The 11509-nt window shown below is 40.5% G+C and overlaps 1 protein-coding gene across 1 annotated transcript in view; it reads left to right on the top strand.

Moving 5' to 3' along the window:
- The first annotated feature begins 10331 nt into the window (after window positions 1-10331).
- Window positions 10332-11509, top strand: part of NCALD (neurocalcin delta) — a 59920-nt gene continuing 58742 nt past the window's right edge. Inside the window, exon 1 of the mRNA XM_063299558.1 lies at window positions 10332-10482. The gene's annotated coding sequence lies outside the window, so the exon portion shown is untranslated. The remainder of the gene's footprint in view (window positions 10483-11509) is intronic.

Below are 11509 nucleotides of genomic sequence, written 5' to 3'. Positions count from 1 at the left end.
ATAAAAAACTATTTCCTGCCATCTAGTTGCTGATAGGATTTACAGGCCAGATAAGTATAATTACTCAGCAGTCAAAATCTATAGTTGCTGGAGCAATGTGCTAGCTGCAATTCTACTTTCTGGTGGCCCAGCATACAAGTTGCTATAGAAATTGATTCAGCTGCTCCATCTGGACAATTCTCCTTGCACTATCTTTCCATTTCTTTCAAATTGTTTTAATGCCTTTTACAGCCCATGTCCTTAACCGGTATACTAAACTTCTATATTGTACTTTCTGTGCTTGTGTGGGTGGGTGTATATATACATATCACAGTGGACAAAGAATATGTACTGTATAACTGTATCTTGTTTCTCCACTGTGGTTTATAGTCTTCCTGTGGGTCTTCTCACTCTGTCCTGCTAACTATTGACGGGCAGCTTTGAGGCCCTGTAATGATTTAGCTTTAAAGCAGAGATTAGTCAGCTCTTCAAGCAGAGAATGGGTAGGCAACCTTTTGGGGCCTATACATGATACTACTCTTGGAAGAATTATTTGTCCTTTTTTGGTAACTTACTGCTTAAAAGAGTGCCCATAAGATAGAAAAAAGGGAGCATCATACAGAAAATTTCCCACTTTGGGTTCAGGTTCACCCACTGTTTGCTGCAGATATCATGTATATCTCCAGAAATCACTCCTAAGGTAGGGTTTTTAAAAAATTCTCTGTATTTGAGCCCTGCAGCATCCCTCTCTTCCACTGCAATTAATGGCCTAGGAGAAAGCACAAAACCTCAGGAATGCATGAGAACTGGAGGACTGAAAAATATCAATCCATCTGATCGTTTCTAATATTAAACTAGACTTTGGATGTCTTCTCTCTAAAGAGAGACTTTGACCAAAAAAACAAACGCAAATAGAGGATGCCTTGAAGCATAGCTTTTAGATAGAGCAGGGATAGCCAGAAGAAATGTCCGACCTTTCAGTAAGTTTATGAGTGAGTCTGGTAGTATCTCCTTTTGATTTTTTGCTGCCATAGACTAACATGATACTCCCACTATAATGCCTACAGTGAATGATTTACAGTACATCAGCAAAGAGTTTTAGTTCTACTACAAATTATATTGCTGAAAAGAAGAATGCTGGAATAACTGGAATTGTATGTAAAAAGTCCGCAAACTTCATTTAGTTCAGCTTGTTCCCAGAGGAATGATAGCCTCAGTGTCAGGGTCAGTCTCGCTTCGCAATAAGACACAGACTCACTTAATGGGTATTAAGGATTTCTGGTTTATTGGAATGATGGCTGACAGAACGAAAAACGGGAACGGGGGTTGTGGTGTGGAGGTGCCCCTTTTATACCCTCTTGTAGGGCCCCGGGCTCCTCCACCCTTCATTGTCCCAATCCCTCTTGATGGGATCCTTAATGGCTGCCTGGGCGTTTTCCCGTGTCTTCCTTTGTCCCCTCGAATCGGGAGTGTCCTCCAGGGCACCAGGTGCGGCTTATCTCTGCTCGTCCGATGTCCTTCTTTTTAGCTGTCTATGGGTCCATGGGTGTGGGTGCTTTGGGTGCTTGTTTTAATCCCTGGTTTAATTATCTTCTTCCTCTATTCCTTAATGATCATGATCTACGTTGTGAGGCTCTTTTGTGCCTTGCAACGAGGTCATGACACTCAGTTTGTAATAAGGATCCATAAGCATTACTTGTTTCTGTTTCCACTATCTACTATCTGGATTGGAAATCTGTAATTTAAGAAAGAATATATTTATGTGGCAGTGGAGGACAATCTTACACTGATCACACTTTCTTCAATGAATGGCTAATTTTTGAGTGTTGCAGGAAGAATATCATTTTGCCAGATTAGAGAGAAATGGTTATTTAACTGAAGTCCCAGACCAGTTGCCACATGTTTTCCATTACTGTCTCTTCTGCAAATTCTGCACAGTGTGAACTTTTTATCAATTAACTTTGTAGATGGCAGAGAAGCAAATGAAACATCTGATCAAAAGAATGACTGCGGCTGCTTTTTCTAGAATCATTTCCCCATGCGCAAGAAGAAGGTGCTGTATCTTATGCACACTCTTTTCAGACTAATTTGAATTACACTGGATGAATAATGTAAAGAAAGGAAGTCAAGCAACTTTTATGATTGACTATGACAGCTGGAACTTATTTATTCAACTGGCAGCAGGAAGCAAATCTAGTGGCCTTTACTGAAGAGGAAAAAAAGATTAAAAGAGAAAGGAGGGAGGAATGCCATGAACTCTAGCAGCAAGAAAAAAAGCAGAGCTAGTTGGTTGCTGTGTCCAAATTCAATATAGATGATATTTGTCTCTCTTGGATAAATAATACCTTAAGAGGCTGAAAGAAAGGTCAGGATAGAGATAATCAAAAGAAGCAGTGGTTATTCCATTTTCTCATAATCAGGCCTCCACTAGTTTTGCTTTCAATGTATAGTTTGAAGGATCAGCTGGGTGTGGCTGGATTTACTACTGATTGAAATGGTCCAGCTTTAAGGCAGGAGTCCGTGATAGCTGACAGACACCATCTCGTCCTATGATCCCGGACTCTTTTCTATTTGAAGGGTTACTACTCATATATAGATTCTTGCCTTACAAAACTGGTTTTCTCTGGAGTGGTTAGGTTTTGCACTTTCTCTATTTTCTCCTTTATTTTTTCTATTGGCATTGTTGTAATGCTATGGTTTTAGAATTCATTTTATTCTGCTAAGAGGAGCAAAGTCAGAGGATTAACGATCAAGAAATATTGACAACTGAAGAAAGCCGCATTATATACTTATATTCATTCCTATATGCCACAATATTCCTTTCTGGAGTACGCCTTGCTATGCAAATGCAGACAAAAAGTAAGAAACAGTAAGCCAAAGAAATTATGACATAAGAAAAGGAGAAGGAAATTTAGGTAAAGCTAATTTACTCTGAACTATTCAGAATACCTCTCCATACTTTTCCACCCTTGCAGCCCATCCTTGCTTCCACATGTCCATTCTCACTGCCTTTGGTTCTTCAGACACTGAAGACAATGTTCATACATCAACACTGCCTTCTGGTGTTCAGACTTCTTTCCTCTCTCTTTTTCGGGATCTCATGAATTCCATCTAACCACAACTTTCTCAACCTTACCTTTCTTCTTGACTCATTCACTCTTCCTTCATACATTTGATTCATGATTCAATCCTCATTTATTCAACATGACTAAACTTTGTCAGGGTATTTATTTTATACTGGCAAGTACTCATTCAGCACTTACTCCTTCTTGGCCCTCTCTCTTCTTTTTCCACAAACACTTCTTAAATACCCCATTTGCATCACTTTCAACTTTGATGTTTCTCCTGACATACCAAACTGTCACTTCCATATAACAAAGTGGGCAAAAGAACACCTTTCTACACAAGCCATTTTCACTTACTTTGATACACATTCATTCCTTACGACAGATTATATACTATTTGCTATCTTTCATCTATCTTTCATCTATCTATCTATCTATCTATCTATCTATCTATCTATCTATCTATCATCTATTTATCTATCTCTATCAGTATTTGCATTTCTTAACATTTCTTCATCCATTTTCCTATCTCTGTTAAGCACATTACTGTTACATGTTAAACAATCTACCTACTAGTTTTTTGACATTATGTATAACGTGCCATAGTTCAATGCATCATCTTTGTCAAGCACAACTCCTTTGGTCTTTGATACATCAATTTTCAGATCCATCTCTCTGCTGAATCGTACAATCTTTTAATATTGTAATTATAATATTATATAATTAATATTATCTCTGCAAATCTGGTTTCTCAGCCAACAAGACTACCTTTTATGGTTATAAAACTATGTGTAGATTCATATATTCAATCAGGACAATCACTTCTTTAACATGTATGCATAAGTGCATTAACCAACCAAGGGGACATCAACACATCCTTGTCTTATTGAACCAATATATATGAATATGAGAAAGAAAGTCTGTACATTTATTGATTTAGAGAAACTGCATGTGTGTTTCATCCAGTGCGGTTTATAGGCTGCAGTTCATGCATATGCTTTGACCAGCCATAATGCATATATACTCTGCTACCGTTGATCATCCCCAAAGGTTGCAATGTTTTGACAGAGTTAAAAAAAATGTTTCTTGTTGTCAAGAGCTAATCTGTCCCTAAGGGTTTTACAGTAATGAAAAGTGCTGTGCCATGAGAAAGAATGGAAACATAGCATAACATCTTGTTACTGGATGTGGTCAATTAAACATGGCAGTGAAAAAGGCTGTTGGATTGCTTTCTTAAAATAAAAACAGGCAGATTTATGTAACCATGATGCGTGACGGTGTGATGAGAAAAATCTCAGTGCTGGCAAAACAGTGTGAACATTTGGACCTTTCAAAGATGTTAAATAATAGCAACATTTTAAATATAATCCACTGTACAGTGAGAGATAGGAGCTGTTCCTAAAATTTATTTTTATTATCATATTATACGGAGCAACGAAATGTTTCAGAAAAGGGAGGGGAGAGTCATTCGTTAAAAAGTAGACCTATAATAATGAAAATTGTTATTTCTTAAGCCAGAAGCATGGTTTTAAGTGATGTTCAAATATTTTCATCCCAGGCATCTTCTTAGAAGTGGAGTTTGCTCCTATCAGAGAAGAACGGAAGTTCATGGTTAAATACATGGCTGATGTGCAAATGTATTTCCAGCTTGAGTGAGAAAGACTTCTGAGGGATCTGCTATAAATTTGTGTGGACATCATTCAGGGGTCTCTAATCTTTTTGGACTGGAGGGCATTTCTGGAATTTTGAGAGTGTGCAGCAGGTTCTCTGCGAAATGGCTGTTGTGGTGAGAGTAGCTGGTGAGAGTGCTTCTACTCCAAAGTGTTATTAATCTTAGAGTTTGGCTTGAGGAACTATTTCCTGTGGTTTTAAAGGAGTACCTTCTTCTCTCCCTTTTTAATGCAGATGTGAAATCTAAGAGTAGAGTACATGTGTCTGCAAATACAGCATCTGCTTTTCTGCCATGCTATGAGCCATTAAGCATACATGGCTAGGCTTACCATATGTCCAGGTCTGAGCGCTATTGTCCCAGCTTTGTGCTCCTGTACGTGTTTCCTGGTCAGTTTACAAAAACATCCTGGAAAGTAGGGCTGTACAAAGGGGAGGGTGGGGTTTTGTCCCTTTGAAAAAACGATGATTCTCATGTTGCCTGGACAGGCAAGCAAGCCTGATGGTCTTGACTTTTAACTGTTTGAAAAGATGGTCACCCTATACATCAGTGTTACCCAAACTTTTGCAATGAAATGCCCCTTTACAAAGTCTTTTTTTGGCCCAACACCTCCTCAAACTATGTACATGCCAGTGCTTCCTATTATGCATGTTTGGTATTCGTGGTTGACAATTACTGTTTCCAAATCTTGATGTAATCTTGTTATGGGTAGTCCTAGGTTAACAATGGTAACTGGGACCAGAATTCCCATTGCTTAGTGATGCACTCGTAAAGCACGACACCACATGACCACATCACTTAGTGATGGCAATCCTAGCACTCCCCATTGCTGTCGTTAAGTGAGGATCACGGGTCGTTAAGCACGTCCCAAGCAGGTAAGCGGCTGCTGCTCAGTGGGGGAGGGTGTGCGGGTGGCCTATGAGATGCGGTATGAGTGTGGCAGGGCCAGAGATGGCTGTTGCTGGGTGAAGAAGGGTGTGAGGGTGGTCTGTGAGGTGCGGCACAAGCACAGGGGAGCCAGGTGTGGCTGCTGCTGAGAGGGGGAGAGTGCAAGCAATTTACCTGAGTGACTTATGACCTTCCCTGCTGGCTTCCTATCAGCCTCCCAGGTAGACCAGACAGAAAACAATACAAGATGAGCTAATTCTACTTTATTGTAAGGCAACATTAACAGAATCTTGCAAATCTGAAAGTATAAAGCTCCCGCTGTCTCTTTTTACAACCTGATAAATTAGGATGGATCCTTCCTAAGTTTCTTTCTCTGCCTGTTATGCAGCTGTGGGCTCTTCCTCCTTTTATCTGATCATTTCCTAGGCAGCATCTCTTCCCCTCACCTCTCAAGGTCATTCCAACATACTATTACACTTCCCCATTGACTTTGCTTGTGGGAAGCTGGCAGGAAAGGTCTCAAATGGCAATCACGTAATTGTGGGATGCTACGACTGATGCTGCAACCCTTGTAAGGGTGAGCCAGTTGCTAAGTATCCAGATCACATGATTAATTTCTTTTGCAGCTCTGCCTTGAACAGGACCATACCTATTCATATGTGAGGATTCACTGCAACTTTTGGTGACAGGACCCATTTGTTTTTAATTTTTTTACTCATAACAGACACCACTGTTTCCAAAAGCAATTTGGCTACAACAAACCATATGATAACTGTAAATATAAATTACTGATTTGGGAGAATGGGATGATTATAGTTTTCTTCCTGGGAACTGAAATTAATGGTAGTAAAGGTGGAAAATAAAAGGGAGAGCTTGAGATTTTTCTCATAATGCTGTATTCACTAGAGAATTACCTTCCACTTGACTTGTCTTAAACAATCATTCTTTTGCTCTCCAATAATGCAGTCAATGGAAAACTGTGAATTATTTTACATCTTTTGTTCAAGAGCTTTCATTAGTCAAAATGCCTTTTTACCTTTTTCAATAACAAAAAATGTGTTTTCTTCAACAAGGATACTCTTATTTTTACCACCATATTACAACACCCAAATTGACTACATTCCATTAAATTCATCTCCCTGTCTTTCTTCTTGATTTAGGGGAACAAATCCAATAATGCCATTTTAAAAATATGTCGCTGAAGAAAATTGTACCTTAGGCTTTGGGTATAAAACATTCAAAAATGTAAGTAGTATTATTTTAATCACTACTTTTATGGCTGATTACAAAATGCTTTGCTATTTTATAGAATGAAAATGTACGTATTCAGTTACATACTTCTAATGGGACTGAAATTGGGGCAGAGGCCTACAGCCTTTCTTATCTAAATGAATAGGATGGTAACCAAAGGCAGTAAGACTGGGTTGCCAGCTAAAGTAAGATATATTTGCCTTTGAAAAAGAGGGGAACCAAAAGACCCAAATCTAAAGCAGGCTTCCTGAATGTTAACAACTTCCAGATGCATGGGCTATTCCAGAATTCTCCACCCATCATGGCCATTCCTGAGAACTTGGGAGTTGAAGTCCACTCAACCATAGGATACCCAGGTTGGGAAAGTTGAATTCAGGTGATGTTCTTCACCATCAATTGCTTTTCTTTTCTTCCAGAGAAATAAAAAGTGAGGAATGGATGGTCTGACTTGACAAAACCAGCTAGTTAGACAGTAAAACCCAGGCTGTATCACTTCACATTGATGGCAGTAGTGATTAGAATTATTTAAAAATATCTTTACATGAAAAATTATAACATTAAAAGCTAGAGCTATATTCCTCCTAACTTCTGTTAGCATCTTTTTTTATTAATGGAAGGTATTTAGTTTTGAGCAAGTGGCAGAACCCAGTTGACCGTGGCTAAGCTTAGAACCTAACCTGAATTAGGGCTGATAGTACTTGGATGAGAAACCACCAGGGAACCCTGAGGATAAGCTAAATTATGAAGTCAAAAAAGTACCCCAGAAGGAGGCAGTGACAAACTATTTCCATGCTGTTGCTTGCTAAGAAAGCAAGAGTTAAGTTCAGCTTGAGTGTGTCTATCTTTTTTTCAGTTACAGGTTCCTTATCTACTTCGAAAGTGCTACAAGGCAGGAACATGTTTATTATATGGAGGCTAAGGCAGCCCATAATTTAATGGCATTTGGAAATTGAAATCTGATTTTTTTTTTCCTACAAAATACACAAAAGCAACAAAGTATGAACCGGTTGGTCTCATCTGTGGGTAAACACAGATATTTAAAGCAGTGTGAGATTTAATCAGAACCAGTAGATTAACTTATGGCAGTTTTACTTAATTAATTGATGAAAACATGCAAGTAATTCTGAAAAATTGTCACCTGTACTCCACAGGTTGTTTTGATCCAGTAACAAGATATGAAAAAGAAAACATTCAAGATGATCCTTTCTTTTAACAGTGAATTTATTATAATGAATAAAAAACCACAGGTCTTCTTGATGTGCATCATGATGCAGGTATGAAAGGCTGTACGTTTCATCATTTTCTTGACATCACAGTTATGCCAGGGAGAATTTTTATGGTCTGTGACCTATAGCTAAGAAAACCTTGCTATTTTTTTTTTTACTAACCACTTTTCCAGCAGTGGTGTGAAACTTTTCTAAAAATCTACATTGAATTAATATCTAAATACACTTTATTTTTTAATTATTAAGGTGTGGAGTCCTTGGTGCTCTCTGAGCCTTGTTTTCTTGCAGATGTTTCATTGCCAGACTAGGCAACATCTTCAGTGTGAAAATTGAAGATGCTGCCTTGTCTGGCAATGAAAGGTCTGCAAGAAAACAAGGCTCAGAGAGCACCAAGGACTCCACAGTTCAACCCTAAGCTACAAATATTCTCTTTGATTGGTAATTATTAAGGTTAATAATATGAATGGAGAAACTGGGCAGAGGTTAAAGTTTTCTCCCATTTAAACAAAGACACCCAATAAAGTTGACAAACAGCTTCCTTCTAAAAATAAGTATTTTTAGTTAATTCTTATGGAATGTGATATCTTTCATATTTTCCAGAATCAGACAAATGAGATTTTTTGAATGTTTCTTTCTTAAACATAAGAATTCCTGTACAGATACCACTTTAAATACATTTGACTATATCAAACCCACATAATATATATTAATAAAATGATTAAAATAATGTAGGAATAGAAAGAAAAATCTTCTTGAAAATATATAAACATAAACTAAGAAGTCTAAGGGAAATGTGATCAAATTATTTAAATATTCCTTTCCTTATGTCTCTGTTGAGAATTACCCAGTTCAAACATGGGCAAGAATTCAGTATCCACAACTCACCACTTTAAATCAGATGTCAGTCTGCCCTTTCATTGATCATATAGATAATTCTTTTTATCATATCTCATCTGTGAAATAGAGAGCCAGTTTGGTCTAGTGGTTAAGGTTCTGGGCTAGAAACCAGGAGTCTGGGAGTTCTAGTCCCGCCGTATGCATGAAAACTGGCTGGCTAACCTTGAGCCAGTCACTTTCTCTCAGCCCAACTCAGTGCAACGTAGACTAGCCTCCTCGTGGTGCACCCCAGGCAACATGACTTGTCACAGCTAAATAGTCTACACATCTGGCTGCTGGACCTCACAAGGATTTCCCAGCAAGAAAAAAAGCAGCATGAAGTAGTATCAGATGATATGTGGCAAATGATAAGCCTATTGACTTAGCTCCTTGTTTGTGGACTTCTAGGTGCATCTGATGGTCACTATGGCAAACAGCAGGCATTTTGCATAGGTTAATGAGACTTTTGGTCTGATCAGAAGTTTACTCCCTTTTTGTTTTCCTTTCTTTAAATTCAAACTGGTGAAGACCAGAGACAGGCCTTTCTCAGTAGTACCCTCATTTTACTGTAGTTATTTGGGAAGTGTGGTTCTATGAACTAGTATACTATGAGCTTTCTTGTATTTTTGTACTTTGAAATTTTATTACAGTATTTATTGGCTTTTATTTCTAGATTTTTTAAATAAAGTCCAACATTAGTCAGGAAAGGTAGCTGATAAAGATCCAATAACAATAAATAGTTATGAATGTTTGTGTTAAAAAAACCAGCCAGGAAATCTGGTTTGTGCAGATTTTTTTAGAAGCAAAGAGGCAATTAATCCACATGGAGCATAATATATTGCTGAATAGTTGAACTGATGGATCATGACAGTAAAAATAATCAATTAAAATATAATGCCAAAGGCTTAATTCAGGATTTTTTGGCGCTTCCCCTTCACTAGCCCATTGACAAAAGCAAGCAAGCAAACAAAAAAGCACAGGGAGGGAAGGAAGCGGTAAAAATCACCCTAACTCGGGAAAGCCTCGAGAAGAAATTAAGAAGTGGGGGCGCCGAGCAACATTTCTGCTCCCCACCTTTGCAGAACCCAAAAAAGGTGGGAAGGTCGGAGTTATCCATGCGGATGTTAGTTACTTCACCGCCTCGCCTCCTTCCTCCCTTTCACCCCTTCCCCTGCCCCCCCTCCCCATCTTCCGCAGCTCGAGGGACCCAGGTCAGCCCCGACCGCTCTCCTAACGTGCACACGCGGGTCTGACAAATGACCTCTCGAAATTATCTCAGAGCGCCGGGCTGCGGTTGCTACGACGACCAATGCTCTTTGGGTTCGCAGCGAGCCATGTGACAGTGACATTGACGTCAGCCGGAGGCAGGCGGTGTGGCTGGAGTCTCCGGCAGAGCCGAAGCCGTGTGTGAGAATCTGCTGGGTCTGGGGCTGCTCGCTCGCTCCCTGCCGCCGCCGCCGCCGCGCTTCCTCCGCAGAGCCACCGGAGCATGGCGCATTAGAGAAGAATTGCGTTTCTGCGGTGCGAGGTAAAGGCTCCGGGAAGGGCTGCGGCTAGGCATGCCCCCTGCTTTGGATGCTTTGCTTTGCTTTGCTTTTTGCCTGCGGTGGCATCGCGCCATTCCCGCCTCGGTGGCTCCCTTCTCCTGCCTCGCGTGTGCTCGTGTGGGGCGCGTTACAACTTTCCCTCCGGGGCAGAGGGCGAGCTGGGGTCCCCCGGTCCGGCAGATGCGGCGCAGTTCCTCCACCGAGCTGAACGCGAGCAGCGGCGGGGAATAAAAGTTAAAGGCGGGCGAGGGAAATGCCAGGCGGCCGCCGAGACTGGGCGGGACGCTCTCGGCCGGCTTGGGAGAAAGTGTCGGGGACTGGAGTGCACGAAACGCGGCTTCGGTCTCCCTCCCTTCCCCTTCGGCCAGGTTTAAAGAGGCACCTTAATTGGTTGCTTGATCCGATTAAAGAACACTTTTGGCCTCTTCCCTCTTTCTCGCTGCGAGCCGTGCGGGATTCCCGACGGATGAAATTTGGGAGCATTTGAAATGGCATTTACTTCCAGAGGAGTTTCGAGTTGCATCTCGGGTGGGGGTCCCGATGCTCCACTCGCGGACTTGGACTGAAGCCCCATTGAACTGGGAGCGGACTTCCAAGCCGAGGCGAGTTGTGAGAAGCTACCGGCGTCTCTGATTGCCGAGAAGAAGTTAATAAGAAGTCTGGCTTTCCTGGTGTTAAATTAGTTTGTCTTACAAACGAATCTTTTTGTTTTTGCAGCGAGGCATGTTGCAGGTAGTAAGAAGAAGAAAGGGAGTCAGAAACAGACTGTTCCAAATCTGAGTTATGCCAATAGAATAGATCAAAAGTAGTGCATTTTCAGCTACCTTTCCATTTGGCCCACTCCACTTACAGCTTTGCATCTCAACTTTTCTTCTGGAGGAAAAATGACTTGCAGTACTGGAAAAAAAAAAGGATCTCATCTGAACTATATTATTCCCAGTTGAAAAATAAGAATACTGCTCGCTCGCTCCTTCCTTCCTTCCTTCCTTCCTTCCTTCCTTCCTTCCT

This window comes from Candoia aspera, chromosome 3, assembly GCF_035149785.1.
Source record: "Candoia aspera isolate rCanAsp1 chromosome 3, rCanAsp1.hap2, whole genome shotgun sequence".
Classification (NCBI taxonomy): domain Eukaryota; kingdom Metazoa; phylum Chordata; class Lepidosauria; order Squamata; family Boidae; genus Candoia; species Candoia aspera.
This window is presented reverse-complemented; position numbering and strand designations above follow the sequence as displayed.